The sequence below is a fragment of the Globicephala melas genome, chromosome 5 (assembly GCF_963455315.2).
Source record: "Globicephala melas chromosome 5, mGloMel1.2, whole genome shotgun sequence".
In the NCBI taxonomy this organism is placed as follows: domain Eukaryota; kingdom Metazoa; phylum Chordata; class Mammalia; order Artiodactyla; family Delphinidae; genus Globicephala; species Globicephala melas.
This window is the reverse complement of record NC_083318.1, coordinates 20676795-20704063: the sequence shown is the minus strand read 5'-3', so window position 1 is coordinate 20704063 and position 27269 is coordinate 20676795. Positions and strand designations below refer to the sequence as shown.

General features: G+C 39.2%; 1 long non-coding RNA gene across 1 annotated transcript in view; it reads left to right on the top strand.

Moving 5' to 3' along the window:
• Positions 1-26940, top strand: part of LOC132597309 (uncharacterized) — a 370081-nt gene extending 343141 nt beyond the window's left edge. Inside the window, exons 3-6 of the long non-coding RNA XR_009563853.1 lie at positions 16787-16852; positions 23699-23733; positions 26084-26207; positions 26846-26940. This is a non-coding gene — a long non-coding RNA (uncharacterized lncRNA). The remainder of the gene's footprint in view (positions 1-16786; positions 16853-23698; positions 23734-26083; positions 26208-26845) is intronic.
• Positions 26941-27269: the final 329 nt, after the last annotated feature.

Below are 27269 nucleotides of genomic sequence, written 5' to 3'. Positions count from 1 at the left end.
TAAAACAATAGTGTAAATGCACAATATATGCATTTGTGTGTATGTAATTCATCTGTTGCTTATTCTCTAAATAAATACATTTCCATAAATGGAAAGCCAGCTTGCTATTATTGGGTAGCCACTAAAAATCTTCAGTATATTATTTCTTGAAAATACATTTTCCTCTCGTTCTCTAACAAGAAGCGTTATACTTAGCCAAGAGAAAGACTGTGCCCGAAATAGTCAGCTATTTTCTATCCACATATTTGCCACTCATATTGGTGATCTCTCCGTACCTACATTTCTGGTAGTGAAGACACCTTTGGTTGGTGTTCCTTCAGTGAGGATTCTAAAACTCTGAATCCCCCCCTCCTCTCTCTTCATCACTGGTAAGAGTGAATTTGTTTAAAATTTATTTGAAATACTGAAAAAGTATAATATGTTATTGTGGCTTAGGGAGTGATGGCAAAGTTAAATATTTTTGTACTTAAAAAACGTTCAGACAACACTTGATTCCTTGCTGACAAATAATGTATTTTTTCCTTATTTTCTGACTTGGATTTTCTATATTACTCTTGTACCTATACCCAGTGTGGATTTTAAACACACACTAAGACATGGTGAACAACATTACATAAGACAAATGAGAGTTGATTATCCTTATTAACACTAGGGGGCACATAATATTGCATTTTGAAAGATTAAATCACAAGAGTAATAATGACAGCCTTAGCATATACTTTACAAGTACCTCCCAGTACATCGTATGATGTAATCCTAACACCATTCGTGTCAGTGTGTATTAGTGTTAGCACCGTGTTCTTTTCCCCTAAGGCTGGGAGAAGCTAATCTCTGCAACAAATGCTATTATCTATTATATAATATTTTTATATTAATGCTGTTGATATCAATAAGATTAATATTTGCTAACAAGAGAATGTCTTTGCAAAGCTATTTGGAGATTTTTGGAAGTGGCCTGAGGGATCTAAAAGAAGAAACCACCAAGAGCAGATTATGGGGTTTTTTGTTTTGCTTCCCAAAGTTCAAAAGGAAACCTGATAAAGTATCTTTTAAAGCTAATATTAAGAGAAACAAGTTTTAGAGTGTATGTGCTTCAAAAGGGGAGAGAAAATTTTGACATTAACACTGCTCTACCCCTGACCGTTCTTAATTTTTAAAAATCCCAGCAGTGCAGTGTTGTTAATAAGCAACGTAACTCCTGAGATAAATGTGGCTTCTGTCCGTGTGAAACATAATAGAGAAAGGGATGCAAATAAGTTATGTGTTCCTGTGATAGTCAGACTGAGGCCATAAATCTAGTTGATATAATTGTTCTTGCATACAAGTGGTGGCCATAAAATATTCATTGCAAAGTCTTTAGGTACACTTATAATTTTTACAATATTCAGTATTTAAGGCTGTAAGTATTCAATATTATAACATTCAATGGCAAAATAAATGGGTATTATATTTACACAGATATTAGTTAATGTAGTATTTTATTTCCCTATTGTTTTTAATTATTCTCTTATTGGGTTGAGAAAGAGTTGATTGAAAAAAAAATGCTTTGATTTAATGTCCTGAGTCTATTTTCCACGTAATAACAACTATTGCTATGTGAAAAAAAGCAAACAGACAAAACCCCTCCAAACTTAGTGGCTTATGGATTGTGTGGGGCAGCAATTTAGGTAGGACACATTGAGCCTGGTTTGTCTCTGCTCCATGGTATCTGGGGTTCAGCTGGGGAGACGTGACGGTTGGGTGTGACTTGGCTGCATTCATTTGGAAGTGTCTTCACTCCTACGTCCCGTGGTTAATGCTGACTGCCAGCTGGGACTCCTTTCCATGCATCGCTGGCAGCCCCAAGTTCAAACACCCACACGTGACCTCTCCATGTGGTCTCTCCTTGTGGGATGATTTGGGCTTCTTTACAGCGTGGCAGTAGAGTTCCAAGAGTGAGAGTCCACAGAGAACCAAGCAGAAGCTGTGTCATCTTTTATGAACTAGGCTTAAGTCACGTAATGTTCAAAGCACATCGCTGGTACTAACTCACTGAATCCTAAGAACACACAGTGGCAGTCCGATGTTGCCTGGGGATGCAGTTATCCGAAAGTTTAAATGGACAGAACATGCAAGATGGCTTCCTCACCTGGCTGGCCAGCTGGTACGGCAGTCAGCTCCAAGCTCAGCTAGGCTGTTGTCTGCCGTACCCACGGTCGACTTTTCAAGCTTAATGGTCTTACCTCTTACATAAGAGTGTCAAGAAAACCTTGTGGAATCTGCATGACCTTTTGCAATTGAATAATGGCCCCAGAAAGATGCACACGTCCTGATCCCCATAACCTGTGACTACATTACTTTAACATGGAAAAGGAAAATTTACAGATGTGGTTAGTTAAGAATTTTGATATGGGGAGATTACCCTGGATCATCTAGGTAGGTGCTAAATGTAATCATGAAGGTTTTTATCAGGGAGGCAGGAGATCAGAGGTGGATAAAGGGGATGAGATGATGGAGGCAGAGGTTGGAGTGATGTGCTTTGAACACAGAAGAAGGGACCATGGACCAAGGAGTACAGATGACTCTAGAAGCTAGAAAAGGCAAGGAAACAGATTCTACCATAGAAAACAGATTCTACCCTAGAACTTGTGGAGAAAATACTGACCTCAGCCCAGTGAATTTGATTTTAGATTTCTGACCTTGTGAACTATAAGATAATAAAATTATGTTATGTCTTAAGCCCTCAAGTTTATTGCAATTTGTTCCAGCAGCAATAGAAATCGAATACATCAGTACAGCTTCAGAAGTCACACAGTGTCATTTTTGCTACATGCTGCATTCTATTGGTTGTAAGTGAATCAGAAGCCTCCAGATTCAAGGGGAACAAACACAGATCCCACCTATAGATGGAAGCAATGCCTAAGAATTGGCAACTATGTTTTATACTGGCATTATTAAAAATAATAATAACTGACTACGAATAACATGGACCTTAGACTGTCAAACTGATTACCACCATACCAGTATGATTAGATATGAGTAATTAGAAATATTAAGAACAGAATATTAATAACACCATGAGCAACATGGACTTTAGTCTATCAACTGATTATTCTTGGATTTAGTCTAAACACCATTTTTCTTACTGCAGCTATATTTTCTGGATTAGTGGTTTTCAAATGTTTTGGAAACAGAACACCTGTAAGTCTGGATGATCTTTACAGAAAATAAAACAGCAAGCTACTTAACATTCTCTAAACCTCAGTTTTCTCAACTATAAAACATGTGTAATTAATAATATTAATAATTAATAACTAATATTAATAACTCAAAGTGTTGCTGTGCAAAATAAAGACAACATTCCTAGAAGAGGGTTAGTACACAGGTGATCGACTTAAATTTCCAGAGTAGAAATTGGGGCTGCCAGAGATGCGCAGAAAGGAAAGGCAAGGTCTTCCTCTTACCTGAGGAAGATGTGGTTGGGAGACGTCATGAAAATTATACCGTTAGGAGGGAGGGGCATAGGCAGTCAAATAAAGGAGTCCAGGTCTGAGGTTCCCATAGAGTTGGCGGTACTGTAGCTTCTAGAACACTATTCCTTCCGTCAGCATTAGGTAGCGTAAAAGCGAGCCTAAATGAAACACTCTAGAACCTGGTCCTTTGCTTCACCTTTGCTGTGTCCTCTCAGTTACAGGTCCTTCTAAGATCCACTGGCCTTTTCCTCCTATCTTTCATCTCAGGCTTCCACTCTCATGGTCACACCCTGGACCATGAGTCCAAACCACTTCCATTAAAAATCTTTCAGTCCAGCTTCTTATTTTCTCATCACAACCTGCATCGTGTTTGCTTGCTCAGATTTTCCTATTGTGACCATTCTTTAAGTCAGTTTTTTTCACTGTGCATCAACTGCCTGGTATCTTCACTTCTGTTCTTGTCCAGAGCAGAGTCTATGGCCATTTGCTGTAATCAATCTGTTGCAAACACCTGCAGCTCGCTTGCCCATCTCTCCCTCTACAGTGCTAGCTTACCAACATCCCAACCCTGAAAACCGTCAACCACCAACCTTCTTAATAGTTAAATATAGCTGGAGGAAAGGGCACAGTAGGGTACACTAGTTTCATTCTAAATTCATTCACTTCAAATTCATTCTTTTTTTAAAATAATTTTATTTATTTATTTATTTAGGCCGTGTTGGGTCTTCGTTTCTGTGCGAGGGCTTTCTCTAGTTGTGGCAAGCGGGGGCCACTCTTCATCGCGGTGCACGGGCCTCTCGCTGTCGCGGACTCTCTTGTTGCGGAGCACAAGCTCCAGACGCGCAGGCTCAGTAGTTGTGGCTCACGGGCCTAGCTGTTCCATTGAATGTGGGATCTTCCCAGGCCAGGGCTCAAACCCATGTCCCCTGCATTGGCAGGCAGATTCTCAACCACTGCGCCACCAGGGAAGCCCCCAAATTCATTCTTAATACTACTTGGAAAGCCTGCAATATTTCCTGTCCTATGAGATGGCCAATTAAAACCTTTCCTTGTATCCTCTCATTTTCATGAAAACTCCATCTATCCTCCTCTGACCTTCAGTCTCAGTTCATGATCTGAGAAAATAAAAATCCTCAGACCCTTATCTTCCCGTCACCAAAACTACAACCTGCTTAAGTATATGCACCTATATTTGTTCCTCTTATTAAAACTGAGAACAGGTCCTTAGTCTATTGTAACAGTCTCGTCTCCTACGTTCCTACATACATCACCTTTCTGATCATCTATATATTTCTTCATCATTAATCTCTCCCTCTCTACTAGGTCATCCCCATCAATATATATTGTCTGATATTTGAGAATAACATGGAGGTTAGAGCATGGGCTCAGGAGTCAGGCTGCTCAGCTTCAGACCTCGATTCACCGTCAGCTATCTGGCTAAACTCCCTCACTTACAGGTAGGGTTAATAATAACAGTGTACCTTAAAGTGTTGTTCTGAGGATTAAATGTTGTCACATGTCAAGCACATAGTAGGAAAGCTATGGCTATTAGTTACTATTAAAGTACTATTTCCATTCCTAAAAAATTGCCTCACTTGACCGCACCAATCATCCCAGCTATAGTCCTTTGCCTCTGCCACCCTTCACAACCAGACTTCCCCGAAGAGCCTTCAACCAACATGCTTCCCCCAGGCTCGCCACTTACACAATCCAACTCACTCCAATCTCACTTCTATCTCGTATCACTTCGATGAAATTTCTCTTTCAAGAAATTTCAAAAACCTCTTTACTACAGAAGCCAGGTTGCATTATTCTGTACTCATCACTCATCACATTAATTTAACATGTCAGCATCATGACAGGGTTGCAAGTGTCCCTTGTTTCACATGGCATTCCTCACTGGGCTTGCACGACAACCTGCCCTTCCCGTTTTCTTTCTCCCTCTCTGGCTGCTTCGTCTTAGACTTTTTAAAACCTTCTACTTCTCCTAACTTCTAACTTTCATATGATGAAATTCCCCTTCCCTCCATATAAATTTCGCAAGGAGGTTGTCTCTGAAAACCATGCCATTGACTTCCAGTTTTACTTCTGTAGCCCCAATATTTCTTCTAAACTCTAGATCCACATAGCAGACTCCTTGACGATCCAAATGTAACTACTCGACAGTCCAAAAAGTAACATGTGACAAATCTAAACTTTGATTTCTCCTTCATTCCATCTCTGTTCCTCTCCCAGTCTTGGTCATTTTAATACTGTCATTTAATACAATCTCACAGCTGCCCAAACCAGAGTTCTTGGTATCGTGCTCGATTCTCTCTCTCGCTCGCTAAGAGTCAGAGCCACAGGTGAGTATCTGTGCGTGTGTGATTTACTGAAGGAGCGCTCTCAAGAGAAGTGGAATGAGAGAAGCAGGACAAGGCAGAGCGACAGTCTAAACAAGGATACGTTCTCAGCTGGAATCTACCAGCGCTCTGATCCCATGGGGAGCTCTGGAGTGTAACTCGCACTCCATTATTGCTTCCTCCTTTAGTCAAGGGAGTTGACTTACAATTCCATGTAAATTAGTCATTGGTTTTAAGGCTTCCCCACAGAGAACAGGGGGAGTGTAAACCTCCCAGGTAAAGCAGCAACCTTTTTTTTTTTTTTAACATCTTTATTGGAGTATAATTGCTTTACAGTGATGTGTTAGTTTCTGCTTTATAATAAAGTGAATCAGCATACGTATACATATATCCCCATATCTCTTCCCTCTTGCATCTCCCTCCCACCCTCCCTATCCCACCCCTCTAGGTGGTCACAAAGCACCGAGCTGATCTCCCTGTGCTATGGGGCTGCTTCCCACTAGCTATCTATTTTACGTTTGCTAGTGTATATATGTCCATGCCACTCTCTCACTTTGTCCTAGCTTACCCTTCCCCCTCCCCGTGTCCTCAAGTCCATTCTCTACCTCTGCATCTTTATTGCTGTCCTGCCCCTAGGTTCTTCAGAACCTTTTTTTTTTTTTTAGATTCCATATATATGTGTTAGCATATCGTATCTGTTTTTCTCTTTCTGACTTACTTCACCCTGTATGACAGACTCTAGGTCCATCCACCACCTCACTACAAATAACTCAGTTTCGTTTCTTTTTATGGCTGAGTAATAGTCCATTGTATATATGTGCCACATCTTCTTTATCCATGCATCTGTCGATGGACACCTAGGTTAAAGCAGCGACCTTTTGGCAGAGGTCAATTCTCTGGCAAAGGAGGGAACTGTGAGCTTTTACCTGCCAACACTAAAAGCAGGTGGAAGTGCCTTCCTTGGCCCAATAAAGAAAGACTGGTCTGGATCACATCCACATGGCTCTCCCCCAGCCTTCCGTATCTGCAATATTCCAATCTTGGTGTGTCCAGACCATTGACCACCCAAATAAGCCACTTGAAACTACCTCTGAGTTGGTGTATATGTCTATATCTGACCATTTCTCTCAGCTGAGCAGCTGCACTGTCCGAAGCACTGCCTTTGGGAAACTTCCCCTCACCCCAGTCTTTCCTTGAGTAAGTCTGTATAGCAACAGCATTCTAGTTTTCATTTACCTCCGTATATTATATATTACAGTCACTGGTCAACCAAACTCAGGCTTTTCCCTCCCCCTTTAGCTGATCATAGGGACACCACCTTAGCTGTGCAAATGAGCTGAGGCAGAGTGGCTGGAGCAGCAGCGGTGGGTGAAATGGTTACAGCACTCTCTGTGCTACTTATCTGCACCTTCTGCACCTGATCCAGCACAGTTCAGGGTTTTCCACTTCTGTTTTAAAACAGATTGCTGCTGGGCTCACCTGACTTTAAGAAATGTCCTCATTCCTTAAATTACATGAATATTAATAATACACACTATTACTTCTACATATGCCCAGTGAAGAGTAATCTCTTGTTGTGCTAAAAAATATCCCAACTGGAAATTTTGATGCTATTTTATATCTTGAAAATTCAGCTGTTGATCTTCACAAAGATAAAAAAGAGATTACATAAGCTTACGGTTTCTGGTCCAGCATGGAAAGCGTTTAGGAGTTGCCATTTCATCCTAACAACAAATAAAAAGCTGAACAAACTGAAAAAACAACTCTTCTTAGATCCATCAGAGAAGTGAGGTCATGGGGAAAAACCACTGCTCCCCAAATTGGACAGACACACAGTAGATAGAAAGAATCACTATTTACCAGAGCAGAAACCCACCAGCAGACACCTCCTTGGGAACCAGTGCCAGGGTAGGGAAGCCTGAACTGTAATTAATGAATTGCAACAGGCTCAATGTGGCCAGTCTGAGAGTTTGCACCTCCAGGAGGGCCCCGCATTTTTGTGGGTTTCCCTCCTGGGGCTCTACCGGGTCTTCACGGTGAATATCAGAGAAAAGTCCCTTTGTGCTTCCAGCACATGTGATAGGGCAGATTTAGCCCACATTCCTTAGCCAGGCAGGTTGAAAGAAAACAGCAAATATTATCTGGATGGTTTTTCTTCCATGCGTTGTTAATTCCTGATGTTACTTCTGGATCACATGGTATCAGCTCCGCTTAGTTCAGCTTCCTTGTATTTACCAGAGTCAGTTTTTGTTGTCGCGGCTGTTGTTTTACTTATAAAACCATATGAGCTCCCTAAACGTGATCATTTAGGCTTCACTTTATCTTGGATTTTGCTCTTGGATTTTTAGAAGATCAAATTGGAGTAAACGTCTCTCTACAGAAAGCCAAGCCATCATTTTCCAGAAACCAGACAATGTGCCTGGAATTTAGTTTGAGAAGAAAAATGATGTTTTGTGACTTTTAACAGTAGAACAGAAGAGTATATCTGTTTCTCATTCATTGATTGTCCATTCACAGTTAAACATATTAACACATTACACTTGGCATTCGAGATTGCTATAATAGCAAGATGTTACTCATTTTCTCACATAACTCATTAAACCATTTAGGCATCATTAATTGCACTACTCCATCACCTTAAATCACATCAAGGAGTTGTCCGCTGGAACTTTATGTCCCAGAGTTTACATCAGTTTCTAAACTAGCCCCAGTATGGGTGTCAGAAAAATAAACTACAAGTGAGAAGAAAGAGAACAGAGAATAGCTTGTTCCCAATTTTAAAACACTTAATTAAAAAGAAAATCTAACTTGTTAAATTAAAATGCTTTCCTTTGCAGGACTTCTGCATGTTAACCGTTTTTGTTTGTAGTTAGTCTGGTAACTGAAGTCACTAATACATGTTAAGTGCTCACTGTATGCCAGCCGCTAGCACTTTGCATGTAGTAGTATTTACTCCTCAAAGAAATTCCTTAGAAATTTTGCACTTCCTAAGTGACCTTCCTTAAGGTCACATAGCTGAGTGGCAAAGCCTGGATTACATCCTGGACTAATTCACTCCATAGTCTGAGCTGTAAGGCACTAGGCTGTGTTGCCATTGCCTCGGATATAATTTCAAAAACATTTAAAACAACCTTTTGCTATTACATGAGAACTTACTTGAGTAGAAGAAGAGTCTTAGTTATATTCATTTTGGCTTGAGATCCTTAAGAAGAAAATAGGTAAAAACTGGCAGGTCATGGGCTGTATCCAACCTATGGATGTATTTTGCTTGGCCCAAGCAGTGCTGTAAAATCTTTAAATTGGTAATGTTTTAAAATAAGAGGAATATATATGAAATCTGGACTTCTGTCTTCCCTTGAAAAATCAGAAGATTAAGCCTTAAGTCTGGTAAATTATTTTTTAGAAGAACATATTGGTGTTTATAACTACATCCTGGGAAGAGAAGGGAAATGATGTAGAATACTTAATAATCTGTTTACTCTTTCGAGGTTAAAGGATGCTTGTGATTCTGCCACTCTGAGTTCTTTTTTTCCCCAAACATACAGAGCCAACATCCATTGATCAGAGGACTGGATGTAAGTTTTAGAAGTGACCCTGTGAACTAGGATATCCAGACTCCAGATGATTCGTAACATTTGCTTTGAATCTTTTAAAAACTATATTCATCTAATAGTTGGGCTGTTAAAAAGTACCTCTGCAAAATAAAGTACTTTGGCTTCACTTTCTGTAAATAAAAACAGTTCCATCAGGTGGCCATCTGTTACATCAGAAATCAGTACCTTCTGTCTAATTTGTCTTTGTTATTTCCAGGGTCAGGTTCCTTCACCTTCAATTATTTAGTCTTCGTGTGATATATAACAGAGTCAAGTGTTAGAGCCATTACCCAGAAAGTCCATTTCTTAAGGAGTAATATAGGCACATAATATTCTCAGAAATGCCCCAGCCTTCTCCAGCTAAGCTAAACTGTTTAAAGTTTCTGTAATATTTGAGATTCAGGATACTAAATTTCAACCTTTTCAAAAAACAGTGTATTAAATCTTAGAGTCCATGTGCCATAACATCATTTTATGACAAATAGTAAAATATTTAATATACTTGGTAGGAGAACTGAGAATAAAATGGTAAATTGAAACAGTTCAGTGGACACTCACTGTACACACATATGTATAAACACATGCAACAGCTCACTGTACTTTACACACACACACACACGCATGCACGCACAACCTGGTTGTCTAAAAGATTTGCAAAGTTCAGAAGAGTACCAAGGAATAAGAAGGATAGTGGGGCGGAAGACAGCTCTGGGTCAACAGAAAGGCAGATAAATCAGTGCTAAAATTGTATACTGAATGACTATAACCTAAATGATATATATTTTAGGGTATATCATAACATAATTCTACTTATATTCCAGCCTCCCTACAAGAGCCTTCAGGCCCTCATTCAAAACACATTGATTCCTTGTTTATACTTAATTCAAACAATATTGGAAATTTTGTTCTCAAATCATAGCAACTTAGAAGCAGTGGGTCACAAGTGTGCAGCTGTCATAAGAGTCAAACTGTCAGCAGAAGACTGATCCTGGGAATAGGCAGAATTATTTTATATTAGAATTTAGCATAATTCTGACCATGGTTTTAGTATGTAATGTTTAAGAATCCGAAAAAATAAAAACAGTTACCATTTTTCAATTGATTCCTTAAAATGTAATCATACTAATCCTAGAAAATTCACTTATATAATTTCTCCCAAAATGCTGAACATGTGAGACATTGCTGCATTTAATTTCCTTTGTTTCTCAATATAGTATATTTAGTATTTTAGCTATTAACTGATAGCCATTTATGTGGTCCAAATTATAAAGAGCTATTTGTAACCCATACTCCAAAATATTCTGTTAAAGATTAGACATCCACCAATAAACTTTTAGAAAATAATGATTCACTAAGCAGTTGGTATTTTAACATTCATGTTGCTCTGTGATGAATAAGATATATTTCTGAGTATCTCATTGTCATTAAACACAAATAATTAAAATGTTTAGATGAATTACTCCACCTCCCCAAAAAGTAAAGGATAAATTAGGGGCATTATTTCATTTTAAGAGATCTACTGTTAATATTAACAATATTGTCATTTAGAGAAGGTAGTTAATTCATGGTTAAAATGGATATGTGTACTTTTAACAATTAAAATCATTTGTTTTTTGCAAGGTCTTACACATAGAAAATTAAGAACAGTATTTGTTAGGGAGGATGACAGTAATGATAGTACATGTGACATGTTATTTGTGGTGGTCAGCAGCGATCAAAACTAGAAGAAACTTAGAAGCCAAAGACGAAAGGGAAGGGGCTCTACCCCTCCTTCAGTTGAAAGTAGGAGCCTATTTGTTGAAGACTTACCTGAAACCCATCATCCTAAGGCTTTTGTTTTTATAAATATACTAAATTGGTTCTGAATACCTGTTTGACCATAACTACATTAAATAATTAACATAATCTTTAAGGAACATTGGTGAGAATTAGTGAAAATTAATATGTGGAGGAAATTTAAAGAGAAATACAAAACTTTATATGCCACATATTTTTATAGGATATTATAAAATATTAACTTTTGCTAATATTGGTTTACTTCCATACCGCTTTTATTTTGGCATATTTTGTTAAATCAGTTTGTGAGTCACAAAATACATAAAATCTCACTTCTCTTTGTGTTTTTATGTTTTACATTATGTATGCTGATTATATGGAAAACTGTAATAAAGACTGTCTAAGAGGTCTTTTGAAGGCTGTTAACTGCTGAGATTAATCAACAGCATGATTTTGAACAGTAACTTCCATTTTCCTATCAGCAGTCCACTGTAAGATTTTTTGGGAAAACTCTTGAATCTGCTGCCCAGTCCTAGCATGAAATTAAGATACAAATGTTTATTGATCACTGCGACGTTAACGCTCACCATGAGGATATATTGAGCAGAGAAGAGATCAAATAAAACATGATACACCGATAGTAACAGATTCAGCTTCTGCTCCCAGTATGTTCCCTGCCAAGCTTGCCAGACCCTATTTTCCTAATATATGAGGTCCTTCCTCCATATCACTACTGCTGCTACTTCTTTTATTTAGAACGGTGCCTTTCACCTCCTGCCATGGCTACTAATTGTTCATTACTCACCCTGTGCTTGGTGTTGTAGGCCTTATCTCTTACTTTCACAACAATTCTACTAGGTAGGGGTTATGATCTCCATTTTACAGATGGAAGGTTTTTTGCTTAATTAACTGACATCACATAGCTAACAATTCCTAGACCTAGAACAAAGTAATCATTTATTAATTTAATAAGTCATTTACTCAATACTATATACACCTGAAGCATTTTACAACCCCAAATCCCTACCTGTTCATCAGAACCTACCCATCTTACAAGGTTCTCCACAGATAAGTCATTCATGAACTTTCTGCTGATTTCCACTAACAGATGTATTTTCTAGAATTGAAGCTTCTTAGCAATTTGTTTATAGCACTCATATGCCGTTTATACTCTTCAGCCTCATATCGTAATGCTTGGTGTTTCTCATTTTCCCTGATCTTAAAGGACAATGGCAATGCGTGCCCTTTGCCCTGACCAGTCAGGGACTGGTCAGCAAAACTGGGCCATTCTAGATGGATTCAACAGGAAGTGCTTAAATAAAAGGATACAGAGGCTTGCACAACTCAGAGGTTGAGAGACTTGGTGAGTGAAGGTCAGGGGTGCCACTTTTAGTCAACTCAAAACAGCAGAGATCACAGGAAAACCACCACCAGTGACCTCAACTGCAGATAGTATCAAAGTGGACAATTCTCAGGAAGACACCAGATGCCATGCACCCACCAAGGCCCCATGCGGAAGCCCATATACCTGACTACAGCAGCCACTAGGGGAATTATGCCTCATCTACTCATCTGCTCTGCAGACCTCTGGGAGTGCTTCTCATTGTCAGAACTTATGGAACCTACTTTCAAGGGCATCTGGGCAATGTAGTTTCCAGGCTATCAGCATCTTCAGTATGAGGAGGGTTTAAAAAGATAATATTAGTATCAAGACATAATATTTGGTGTCATTTTTTTTTAATTAAACAACATAAACATATTGCCTCACAGTTCCGGAGGCTAGATATCTGAAATCAAGGCATTGGCAGAGTTGCTTCCTTCTGAGCACGGTGAGAGGGAGTCTGTTCCGTGCATCTCACCTAGCTTCTCATGGTTTGCTGCCAATCTTTGGTGTTCCTTGGCTTATAGAAGCATCACCCTAATCTCTGTCTTCAACTCCACATAGTATTCTCCCTGTGTACATGTTTGTGTCCAAATTTTCCCTTTTTACAAGGAGATCAGTCTTATTGGGCCCACCCTAATGACCTCATTTTAACCTGATTACCTATGTAAAGATCTGTCTCCAAATAAAGTCACATTTTGAGGTAGAGAGTTAGGATTTCAAGATATGAATTGGGGGAGGGGGAGGAAATACAGTTATCTATTGTTGTCTAGCAGTTATCTATTGTTGTATAACGAATTACTCTAAAATTTAGTGTCTTACATAATGCATTGTCTCTCATGGTTTCTGTGAGTCAGGAGTTTGAGAGCAACGTGGCTAGACAGTTTTGGCTTTAGGTCTCTCATGAGTTTGCCATCAGATATTATTTGAGGCTGCAGTCATCTGAAGGCTTGACTGGGGTTGGAAATCCACTTTCAGGGTGACTCACTCACCGTTGACTCACTCAGTGGCTATTGGCAGGAGGTCTCAGTTCCTCTCCACCTAGACCTGTCCACAGGGTTGCTTGACTGTGTTGACAACATGGGGGCTGGCTTCCCCCAGAGCTGAGGATCCAAAAGACCAAGGTGGAAGTTACGATGCCCCTTTCACTAGAATCCCTTCTTGGTGAAACATTGGCCTGGGTCCTGTAGTTTCTCAGTTGGTCTCTAGAGTTCTCACAAGCATATTTTGGTCCTTATATTGTTGTTATCTCATTGTCTTGGTCAGGGAACAAGGGCCTGAAACTTCCTAGTTCGTCATCATCTTTCCAGTGTCACTTTTTTTTTTTTCTTTTTGCCCCTATTTTATTTTTATTCATTTATTTTTTATTGAAGTATAATTGCTTTACAATGTTGTGTTAGTTTCTGCTGTACAATGAAGTGAATCAGCTCTATGTATACACATCCCCTCCCTCCTGGACATCCCTCCCCCACCCCATCCCATCCATCTAGGTCATCACAGAGCACTGAGCTGAGCTCCCTGTTCTATATAGCAGGTTACCACAAGCTATCTATTTTACACATGGTAGTGTATTTATGTCAGACCTAATCTCCCAATTCATCCCACGGTCCCCTTCCCCCCACCCCATGTCCACATGTCCATTCTCTACACCTGCGTCTCTATTCTGCCCTGAAAATAGGTTCATCTGTACCAATTTTCTAGATTCCACATATGTGAGTTAATATACAATATTTGTTTTCCTCTTTCAGACTTACTTCACTCTCTGTGACAGACTCTAGGTCCATCCACATCTCTACAAATGACCCAATTTCGTTCCTTTTTATGGCTGAGTAATATTCCATTATATATGTACCACATCGTCTTGATCCATTCATGCATCGATGGATGCTTAGGTTGCTTCCATGTCCTGGCTATTGTAAACAGTACCACAGTGAACATTGGGATACATGTGTCTTTTTGAATTATGGTTTCCTCAGGGTATATGCCCAGGAGTGGGATTGCTGAGTCGTATGGTAGTTCTATTTTTAGTTTTTTAAGGAACCTCCATACTGTTCTCCACAGTGGCTGTACCAATTTACATTCCTACCAGCAGTGCAAGAGGGTTCCCTTTTCTCCGCACCCTCTCCAGCATTTATTGTTTGTAGATTTTTTGATGATGGCCATTCTGACCAGTGTGAGGTGATACCTCATTGTAGTTTTGATTTGCATTTGTCTAATAATTAGTAATGTTGAGCATCTTTTCATGTGCCTCTTGGCCATCGATATGTCTTCTTTGGAGAAATGTCTATTTAGGTCTCTGCCCATTTTTTGATTGGGTTGTTTGATTTTTTGATATTGAGCTGCATGAGCTGCTTGTATATTTTGGAGATTAATCCTTTCTCTGTTGCTTCATTTGCAAATATTATCTCCCATTCCGTGGGTTGTCTTTTCATCTTGCTTATGGTTTCCTTTGTTGTGCAAAAGCATTTAAGTTTCATTAGGTCCCATTTGCTTATTTTTGTTTTTATTTCCACTACTCTAGGAGGTGGGTCACAAAAGATCTTGCTGTGATTTATGTCAAAGTGTGTTTTTCCTATGTTTTCCTCTAAGAGTTTTATAGTGTCCAGTCTTACATTTAGGTCTTTAATCCCTTTTGAGTTTATTTTTGTGTATGGTGTTAGGCAGTGTTCTAATTTCTGCAGTGTCAGTTGTAATTTCTCCTTTTTCATTTCTCATTTTATTGATTTGAGTCCTCTCCCTTTTTTTCTTGATGAGTTTGGCTAAAGGTTTATCAATTTTGTTTATCCTCTCAAAGAACCAACTTTTCATTTTATTGATCTTTGCTATTATCTTCTTCATTTCTATTTCATTTATTTCTTCGCTAATCTTTATGGTTTCTTTCCTTCTACTAACTGAGTTTTCTTTGTTCTTATTTTTCTAGTTGCTTTAGATATAAAGTTAGATTGTTTATTTGAGAATTTTCTTCTTTCTTGAGGTGAGATTGAATTGCTATAAACTTCTGTCTTAGAACTGCTTTTGCTGCATCCCATAGGGTTTGGATCATCATGTTTTCATTGTCGTTTGTTTCTAGGTATTTTCTGATTTCCTCTTTGATTTCTTCAGTGATCTCATGGTTATTTAGTAGCATATTGCTTAGCCTCCATGTGTTTGTTTGGTTTTTTTTCCTGCAATTGATTTCTCATCTCATAGCATCGTGGTCAGAAAAGATGCTTGACACGATTTCAATTTTCTTAAATTTTCTGAGGCTTGATTTGTGGCCCAAGGTGTGATCTGTCCTGGAGAATGCTCTGTGTGCACTTGAGAAGAAAGTGTATCCTTCCGCTTTCAGGTGGAATGTCCTATAAATACCAATTAAGTCTATCTGGTCTGTTGTGTCATTTAAAGCTTGTGTTTCCTTATTTATTTTCTGTCTGGATGATCTGTCCATTGGTGTAGTTGGGGTGTTAAAGTCCCCACTATTGTTGTGTTACTGTCGATTTCCCCTTTTATGGCTGTTAGCATTTGCCTTATGTATTGAGGTGTTCCTATGTTGGGTGCATAAGTATAATTTTTAAGTTTTCTTCTTCAATTGATCCCTTGATCATTATGTAGTGTCCTTCCTTATCTCTTTTAACAGTCTTTATTTGTCTCATATGAGTATCCAGCTTTCATTTGATTTCCATTTGCATGGAATATCTTTTTCCACCCCCCCACTTTCAGTCTGTATGCGTCCCTAGGTCTGAAGTGGGTCTCTTGTAGACAGCATATATACGGGTCTTGTTTTTGTATCCATTCAGCCAGTCTGTGTCTTTTGGTTGGAGCATTTAATCCATTTACATTCAAGGTAATTATCGATATGTATGTTCCTATTACCATTTTCTTAATTGTTTTGGGGGTCTTTTTCTTCTCTTGTGTTTCACGCCTAGAGAAGTTCCTTTAGCATTTCTTGTAAAGCTGGTTTGTTGGTGCTGAATTCTCTTAGCTTTTGCTTGTGTGTAAAGCTTTTGATTTCTCTGTCGAATCTGAATGAGACCCTTGCTGGGTAGAGTAATCTTGGTTGTAGGTTTTTCCCTTTCATCACTTTAAATATATCCTGCCACTCCCTTCTGGCGTGCAGAGTTTCTGCTGAAAGATCAGCTGATCACCTTATGGGGATTCCCTTGCATGTTATTTGTTGCTTTTCCCTTGCTGCTTTTAATATTTTTTCTTTGAATTTAATTTTTGTTAGTTTGATTAATATATGTCTTGGTCTGTTTCTCCTAGGGTTTATCCTATATGGGACTCTCTGCACTTCCTGGACTTGGGTGGCTATTTCCTTTCCCACGTTTGGTAAGTTTTTGACTATAATGTCTTCAAATATTTTCTCAGACCCTTTCTCTTTCTCTTCTTCTTCTGGGACCCCTATAATTTGAATATTGATGTGTTCAGTGTTGTCCAGAGGTCTCTGAGACTGTCCTCAATTCTTTTCATTCTTTTTTCTTTATTCCGCTCCTCGGCAGTTATTTCCACCATTTTATCTTCCAGCTCACTTACTCTTTCTACCTCAGTTATTCTACTACTGATTCCTTTTAGTGTATTTTTCATTTCAATTATTGTGTTGTTTATCACTGTTTGCTCTTTAGTTCTTCTACGTCTTTGTAAAACATTTCTTGTATTTTCTCGATCCATGCCTCTGTTCTATTTCTGAGTTTTTTTTATCATCTTTAATATCAGTACTCTGAATTCTTTTTCAGGTAGGTTGCCTATTTCCTCTTCATTTATTTGGTGTTGTAGGTTTTTACCTTGCTCCTTCGTCTGTAACATATTTTTTTGTCATCTCATTTTTTTTTGATGTATGGGGCTCTATTCCTGTTACTGGTTGTTTAGCCTGAGGGGTCCAACACAGGAGTTTTCAGGCAGTTGGGTAGAGCCAGATCTTGGTGCTGAGATGAGGACCTCTGGGAGGCCTCACTCCAGTGACTATTCCCTGGGGTCTGAGGTTCTGTTAGTCCAGCGGTTTTGACTCGGAGCTCCCACCACAGGATCTTAGGCCCAATCCCTGGCCTGGGAACTAAGAATCCTGCAAGCCACACGGCACAGCAAAAGAAAAGAAAAAAAAAAGAGAAAGGAGCAGTACAATAATGAAGAATAAAAACTAAAATTAGAAAGATAAAAAATATATTAGGAAAAATAAAAATATAAGTGAAACAGCTACTAGAAGGCAAAACAGAACCACAACAGAAAAAAGAAAAAAAGGTGGGGGGAACAAGCCAAAAGTAGCAGAACAATAACAAAGTATAAAGAATAAAATAAAATTAGAAAAATAAGAAATTTATTAGAAAAAATAAAAAGATAAATGAATCAACAACAATAAGGTAAAACAGAACCACAACCTAAAAAAAAAAAAGACTGGAAAAGCCCTCGGCTCTGGGGAGGCAGAGCTTAGGCAGGAGCTGAGCTTAGGCAGGGATAGGGTTTAGGGCGGGGATGGGGTCTAGGCTCAGGACCCATGCAGCAGCCGGGAAAGTCAGTACCGCAGGAGGGGGGCCTCAAAAGTGCGGAGTTAGGAGGTAAGGTCCTGGGTGGGGGTGTCTGGGTGGGGCTTAGGTCCAGCACCGTCAGAGGAGTCTTGCAGTGTTGTGTGTAGAGGTAAGGCCCTGGGGAGGGGTACCTGGGCAGGGCTTAGGCTCAGCGCTGCCTGAGGGACCTCAGCAGGCTCCCTGGGGCCCAAGTGGGCAGGGGAACTGCTGGCCGCATTCCTTTCTGATCCTCCACTTTTCCGAGGGTCTCCCCCGTCCTTGTGGATCCCCTAACCATGGGTGGGCCCCTCTAGGTGTGGGAATCCTTGCCCTCCCCCAGCTGCCCCTCAGGGGCCCCGTCCAGTCAGTCTGGCCTTTACTTTTCCTCCCGCCTCCCTCCTCCCCACTCCCTCAGGACCCACGTGGCTGGAGGGGGCCTAGGTGGGTAGAGGATCAGGCCCCAGACCTCAGCAGGCTCCCCGGGGCCCAGTGGGCAGGGGAAACACTGGCAGCCATCCCTTCCAATCCTCTGCTCTCCCGAGGGTCTCCCCCTGTGTCCATTGATCCCCTAACCGTGGGTGGGCCCCTCTGGGCGTGGGAATCTCTCCCCTCTCCCAGCCGCCCCTCAGGTCTGCCAATCCTGTCCCACCTCCACTTCTCCCCCTCCCTCGCCCCCATGTCCTACCTTGTGGATGGGGGATTCCTCCAGTCCCCTTAGGTGTCCGTGGTCCCCCACCAGTGCCGGGTTGGTGCCCTAGTTGTGCGGAGCTGCGAGTTCCACATCCTCCTAGTCTGCCATCTTGACTCCACCCCCCCAGTGTCACTTTTATAACCTGACTACAAATATGTTCTTGGTAAGTACTTCCTAAATTGAATTTAATTTCCTTGGAGGCCCTTTCCTTAAAAACATTTGTAAAGAACTATGTAGGAAAAATTCATACTGGAATTAGGATATTGCAGCCAAATAAACTTTATAAAATTCAATATAAAAGAAAATATGAGTTCTGGTGGTCGTGTTGGGGGTAACCTGCAGTTCTTTATAGACGATTTCAACTTGGTGTTATTACTACTGAACACTTTCTGATGGATCTCACGAATAAGGGTAAGAAACTAGAGATAATGTATGTTTTTACTCAATAAAAATAAAATTACATCAGTACTATCACCTAATTAAGTCTGATTCCACGTTCAAACATCATGTGTCACCAAAGCAAGCTGTCCCTGCAATGTCGTAAATGTAGACAGTGTTCGGCATTCATCTTAAACAGTAAAACTGAAGCCCAAGGGTATTCCTTTATGACTTTGGGCTTTGGAAAGATTCATATTTCAGCCCGAAGGGGGTACTGTTGATTGATTTATTACTGCAAAGAGATTTTCTTATTTCTCAAATCCACTAATAGAATATTAGAATTAAATGCCTGACTTTTCAAATTATTTCCATAAGTTGTCCTAGGCAAGATTCAAGTCCATAGCCAGGTGCGTCAACTTGGTATTACTTAGAATAATGGAATGAATAGACACATGGATAATATAAAACCACAGGCAGTCATCACTTGTAGTGTCTGTAAGTAAAATATAAATAGGCAGTCTTGGATACTTATCAACTGTGATCCTCACCCTGAAAGAATTTATAAATAAGAGGAGAAGTGAGAGAGGGAAGAAATCAGGAATGAAGACAGAGAAGGAGGGAGAAAGAGAGTAAAAGAGGGTGTGAAGCTAGGGAGGGATGGAAGAGTGAATGAAAAAGCAAATAAGGAAATAAAGGGGAAGAAAGGAAGAAGATGAGGCAAAGTGATGTAGGAATATAAATATTTAAACCACCAAGAAGAGAAATTGGAGGAAGTTCCAGAGAAATGTTTCATATTACGATGTGTTATATGTAGCACAGTAGTAGGATATTAACCATTATTCTGGATCCTCATTCATTGATTCATCATTTGAACACTGACTTAGTGCAAGGCATTGAAACATGTATGGCTGTAGAATTTTTAAAAGTACATAGAAAAAATATTTCCCATTTTGATTCAGCTGTACCAGTTTTAGGTGAAGAATGTGTTAATAAATTTGACAACAGACCTTTTGACTATATCTTCAGAGGTGATTATTGAAGAAATATTAATATTGTAAAACATGATATCATTCATGTCTTATTTTACTTCATATTTACCTTCATTATTTGACAAAATGAATCAAATATCGTAACATTCAGAATAAAATGATGGAATACATTTTCATGCCACATAACATATGTAGGATATTGTACTCAGTTAATCGGAACCATCTTCCAAATAAGCCTGCATTGACACACTTGAATCACATTTCTCTTATTAATGCATCTTTCGAAAACATGTCCAGTAAGCTGTATCTAAGCATATTTTTCCACATGGGAATTTAAAATAAAATACAAACAACAGTAATTGTTCAAACAAAGGCATATTTTAAAGAGGAAGGCTGCGTGGGACTATAAAAGAGGAGTTTACAAACTCCACTCACCCAGTGAAGAGCTGGAAGTGGATCTGTGTTCAGAGAGAAGGGCCTGTGTTGATGAAATAAACCACAGTACTTAACGCTGTTTAGTTTATACTGTAAATGTGGGCAGATAATGTGGGCTACAGACATTATTTCATCCGTGGGGCATATGGTAATTATATCCACATTAAAGCGTTTTTGCTAATCACACACATACATGCACACATCTTTGCTGCTGATGGGGTACAGCTGACACCAAGGGACACCTCATGGATTTCGGTTCCTCAGCACATTTCTCTCTGTGTATATCTCGTACCTCAGGGGCTACCACAGCTCCTCTCAAATGACTTCTCCTCCCCGCACTCACTACACAGACGATTACAACATAAACACAGCACTATAAGAGAAGTTTATAGTTTCAGGAGAGGAAGTGACTCTGGCAGTTTTTGTCAACTATTGTTTTCCCCAAGCTTAGTCTAAGTTGGGCAATCTGAGTATTTAGTTGGCATGGCCACTGACATAAAAGCCTATAGCTCCACAGAATTAGTGGCCCAAATTCAAACAAAAGGCAGGCTTTGGGTATCGGGCCACCCCGTGAGGCTATCTTAAGTGTTGATTATGTGTTATACTCGATACTGTTTTTTTAATCTACATGAATATTTGTAATAATTTCTCCATATTAAAAAAACCCAGTGTCAAATATTCTTAATTATCTCATAAATTTGTTTTTACAGTATTTTTTTGAATCAAGATTCAAGCAGCATCCACACATTACATTTTATGTTTCTCAGATCTTTTTTAAACTATAGCTTCTCCTCCCTTTTTGTTTTCCTTACAATTTATTTGTAAAGAAACAGAGTCACTAGTGATGTTCTGTAGTATTTCTCACATTCTGGATTTTGTTGATTGCCAACTCTATGGTAATATTTAACATGTTCTTCTAACACTGTATTTCCCATAAACTGAGTTATATGCAGAATATTGATTTGACTTAGGGCGATGCTTTGGCAAAAAATACTTCATAGAATGTATTTCATAATTCCAACAGGAGGCACATAGTGTCCACTTTTCTCTCTTTGTGTGATGTTAATAGCCATTGATTATTTACCTACCTAGATCCATTATTTTACTGGAGGTTTGCAAATGGTGATCTTCTAATTCTTTCTCTGTTCTTTGTTAGCTGGGATAATTTTATAAAAATAAACCTCAGGATATTTGGTTATCCTGAGGTTGTATAGGAAAAGCAGGTGGAATACTTGATTCTTTCTCTATTTACCGTTTTCAGAAAAAAATTAGAACTCGTTCTTTAGCATACTTCAAGTTTGTCACTGACTTTTTTCCCTTGTTTATTGAAGTATAGTTGGTTTAAAACATTATTAATATATTAGTTTTAGGTGTGCAACATACCAATTCAATATTCTTATAGATTATACTCCATTTAAAGTTATTACAAAATAATGGGTATATTTCCCTGTGCTGTACAATATATCTTTGATGATTATCTTTTTTTTTTAATTTCTTTTTATTACTTTTTTTTTTTTTTCTGCCGTACGCGGGCCTCTCACTGTTGTGGCCTCTCCCGTTGCGGAGCACAGGCTCCAGACACGCAGGCTCAGTGGCCATGGCTCACGGGCCTAGCCACTCTGTGGCATGTGGGATCTTCCCGGACCGGGGCACGAACTCGCGTCCCCTGCATCGGCAGGCGGACTCTCAACCACTGCGCCACCAGGGAAGCCCGATGACTATCTATTTTATACATAGTAGTTTGTACCTCTTAATTCCATAGTCCCTCATGCCTCTTCCTACTGGCAACCACTAGTTTGTTCTATATCTGTGAGTCTGTTTCTGTTTTGTTATATACATTTGTTTTTATTATACTGAGTGTTTTAAATGTGCTTTTTCTTTAAATCTTCACAACAGTCCTATATGAATAAATAATTATTCGTACTTATCAGTGAGGAAACTGAAGGATAAGTAACTTGCCTAGAATCAGGATGCAAATCCTAGACAGTTCAGAACTTATGCTCCCTCCACAGGACTCTGGGCCATGTTCAGAGGCCATAAGAATTGAAAAAAAAAACAAAAAAATTATGCCCTGCAGCACCTAACCACCACCATAATATGTAACTCGAGTAAAAGAGTATTTTAAAAAATGTCACAAGAGTACAATGTAAGCCAAAATTGAAAATACTTAATTCTAGATCTCTGTAAATTCGTGGATAAATTCACTGAATGTGGGCTTTTCAGACTGTTTCCATTTAGTTCCCGTTTGCTGGTGCCCCGAGGGAGCGCATGGCAGCCTGCTGGGGAGTCTGGCACTGACTTTTCCATGTTGCTGCCTTAGAGGAAGATGTCTTAATATGCCATTTATAAGACAAACACTCCTGAGCCTCGGATGCTCTCACTGCTGTTTTAGCCTAAAGAGTCAGTGGAAGTCACACTTGGTGTGCTTATTTTGATGCTCACCCAGATCCCTGTGGAGCTTAAAAAGATTAAGCCCTTCTGATATCCAGATTGTTGGTATTTAATGCTCCACTACTCACCATTCTGCGGGGGCTCAGAAGGCAGGCTGACAGCAAGTTATGCAGACACAAGTCCAGTTGTGATGCTCTCCAGTGTCAAGTGTGTCAGAGTGACTCCTGAATAGGAAACGCGCTTTCCAGCAAATGTGATGTGGAAAAGTCCATACATTCGCTTTGTCTTAATGTTATGTTTGGCCATTACTGGATCAAAGACCAGATGATTTTCAGAAGCACTGTGCCATGTACCCTTTTCTCAAACCAAATGCTGGCAGTAAGTATTTCTGGTGGTGTTGGCAGACAATTCTCCATGCATCTCCTGCATTTCCACACGTCTTATGAACAGAGGCACTGACTCCCTTTGTTCTGGAATATCTCTTCAAGGATATTAGTGTAGCAAACAGCCTTGGAAGAGAGAAATTGTGCTCCCTCCTGAGGAAAGGGCAGGGTTTTGATTACTGTCCAGTACAATAAAAACAATGTTACTGCCTGTTGTGAAAGATTTGGTTCCCCTAAACTCAGGGATCCTCTTTCCTAATACAGCTTAGTGCACATGCAGAAGAAGGTGTCATCTGGCCTTCTTCGCATTGTCCCATATGACCTGGGGGTCAGGAATTGGTGCAAAAATTGTGATACTTTGGCTATCGCTATTACTATGAGTAATAAACTATCTTTTGTTTCTGACCCAGGAGTCTTGGATCTTCTGCCAGCATCCATGAAACTGGTAGGTTAATTTGTTACCTTGCAAGTAGAGTAAAATTTTAGACCCCTCAAAGTTCCTGACAGATAGTTTTTAGTCCTTATGATTTTGTAAAGGCATATGTGTTATATGTTTGAATGTGTGTATATATTAGGTATTAACCTACCTGTATGTATGTGTAATAAAACTATACTGTTATGTATAAATGTGTATAGAAAAACCTGTTGTATAATTTTTAATATGACAACTGCATCCTCATAACTTGACAAAAAGTGCCTACTTTTTTAGAGCTATTTATAAAGGCAGAACACAGAGTCACATTCAGTCCTTTAACAAATGTCTTTACCTGCTCTAGGTGCCTTTATTCTTAATTATCATGGCAATAACTAGTTCCTGAGCTTCAAAGAGAAGGAAACAATGAACTTCTTTGTCAAAGCTACATAGCAAATGAATACCCTTTTAAATTGTGAATTAGCCAATCCATTATCATTTTGTCTTAGGCTATTTTTGTATATTGGTGTGAGTGGTTATAATAATAAATATAATAATAAACATAATCCCCCTTAGCTCCAGAAAACTTTGAAGCTTCAGAAAGGTTTTGTGGGATAAAATTATAGTATCATAGAGTGAGGACAGTGAAAACCAACATCTATTCCTAAGCCCCATCCAACATCTGAATCCCCCTCTAGAAAAATCACTAAATAGAAATTATCCATCACATCCATCCCTAGAAAGAAAAAAGTCATTCTCTGGGAGCACCCCCATTCGAATATTAGACAAAGTTCTTTTGAACTCTGTCATACTGAAGGAATATTTGTTTCCCTGAATTTCACATCTGCTTCTGCTTCTGATGGAACGAAATTTCTAATGATGGATTCCAATATTTTGCTGACATTTATTGGCTTGTGAAATCTATCACTTTAAACATCAGTTTCTTCATCTGTATAATGCACCCAGTAGTGGCCACTTCCTTGTCTAATGTGAGGGTAAACTGAGCTTTAACATTAGAAAGTGCCCAGGAGGTAGAGGTTACAGCTACCACTCACCTTCATTTTATGGCATGCTTGCAGGTGACAGCATTGTTATTTCCCAGTGATGAAGTTAGGGTGATAGTTTGGTCCAGTGGATACCATGTTACAATGTATCTCACTCCATTCCTAGATCACATCCACCCAAGTTCACATTAAAAGGCTTGGTTTTAATATTCTGTTGATTATAGATTTTGGTTTGAAGATAGTATGAAGTTTCTGTGTGGAAAATGGGGTCCTTCCTCTACTCTTAGATAAGTTATTAAGTTAATGTTAAGACCCTCCACTAGTGATTACCTGTGTTCAATCTGACTATCCTTATAAAGTATCCTAGGTTTCCAAGCTTGAAAAAAAGAAAAACCACTTAATTGTAATTCGGTTTAAATTTTTACTAAAAAAAAAATATAACTTTAGAACTATACACCTTGAGTAATTAGAATCTCACCAATTTTTCCTACTTGACTACACTTTATTTTGAATATGAAAAAAATCTATATTGAATGTGCCCTCAATCTCTTAAACTTTTTTTTTTTGCGGTTCACGGGCCTCTCACTGTTGTGGCCTTTCCCGTTGTCGAGCACAGGCTCCGGACGCGCAGGCTCAGCGGCCATGGCTCACGGGCCCCGCCGCTCTGCGGCATGTGGGATCTTCCCGAACCGGGGCACGAACCCGCGTCCCCCGCATCGGCAGGCGGACTCTCAACCACTGTGCCACCAGGGAAGCCCCCTCTCTTAAACATTTTTAATATGTATACTCAATACATTTTCATTCATTCACAAAACACATACATATCCTACCATATTAATATATACATTATAAAACATGAAAATATGAATCTTAAAGAGTTAAGTTTGAAATATAGTATTTAAACTTTAATTTATTAACTATAGTTAATGACAGTAGATGTAAATCCTGATTTCAAATAGTCTTCTTGAATATTTCAAATTGCTGTGGCCACTACCTCAGATCTGATTAGATAATCATTGTTCTTATCTTGTTATGTGGTTGACAAAGATAATAGTAGAAATAGGCATTAGCATTCCTGTTTCCTTGTTGGTTGTTTCTACTTGCATTATTGATATTATTGTTAATCCGTGATTTATTGATAGAACGTGTTTATTTTGTGAAGTACAGTAATCAAAACTAGGTAATCCACCGATCTGTTTAACTACAATGCCTGGCAATATGCTAAAAGCAAATGTGTGAGAATCCAAGGATAACCTCTCCAGGATGTGCAACTCTCACCTCACCTACTTTATGTGATGGGACTTGCCGATATATGAAGAGTAAGGAGAGTAGTGTCAGCCTCTGTACTGAAAATGAATTAGGCTTTTTCTTTTTTACAGTTAAGATCAGCTATCAATAGAAATCGTAATATTTTCTTGCAACCCCAGTGAATCATGTTTCTTACATTTGTGCTTGCTCTGGAGATCTTGTACTGCATTACACAGGGATCTCTGCCTTACTGAGGTAAGGAACGTGGAGGTGTACTGTCTGTGTATAAGCTCCCACCTTTTATGGGAAGGAAAATGCCTGACCAATAGTTACATCATCATTCGAGGGGAGGCCACACGTCAAAGAGCAGAGGCTTCCAGTCCTATGGCTGCAGAGCCAGTGAAAGGAATACATACGCCATCAAATTTTTCCAAGACAGGCAACTAGTTTAGACATTTCAACCTAACAAATAAACGTCCTAGAGATCCAGTTGATTTATGAAGGCTGTCTACATTGGCAAAATGCACTGCATTGGCACGATCATCTTTTATGTGGGGACCGTGCTTATTACAGTAGGTGATACAACCCTGCATGTGGTGAGAAGCCAGAATAATGGATTTGGGGGATGTCTTATGGTACGGGATTTGTGCTGGAAACTCTGACTGTGAAGTGCCCTTCTGAGTAGCAATTTATAACATACATTAATTCAGTAGTAGCTGGGCAAAAATGAAAAAGATTTCCCAGGGCGCTGAAGTTCCAGATTGTTTCTCTAAGGGTCACATAAATTATTGTCATTTTTTGTCAGCTGTGAACCATGATTAATTAGAGCAATCCAAATTTCTGCATGTCTTATGTTACACACTTCTTTGCTTTTCCGTCTGTTTTGTCCAAAGTGTTGACCGACCAACAAGCCTCACTGGCTGTACCTCATCAAAGCTAGAGTAAACGTCTCACCATGGGCTGGAAAGAAACACCGAAGATGGCAGACGTATGACATATAAGCAAGTGGCAAAAACAGTGATTTAGTAAAGAGACAAGCTGTGAAGCATGCGAAAGGGAGACCTAATTAAGTTCTGTTCTCTTCAGTAGTATATAAAATGCAAAGCTCTACTAGCTCGAACCTATTTACATGTCAATGCTGAATCCTGTACCCACCAGAATCAGAAGAATGTAGATTGCTTTACCTTTAAAAGAAACTGACAACTAATAGACAAAATAAGATAAAAACATCAGTGGAAATTAAAAATTGATGTATGGAGGAGAATAATGGGAGTTTATTCACTGACGGGAAGCCTCTTAGAATGGAACCTTTTTATT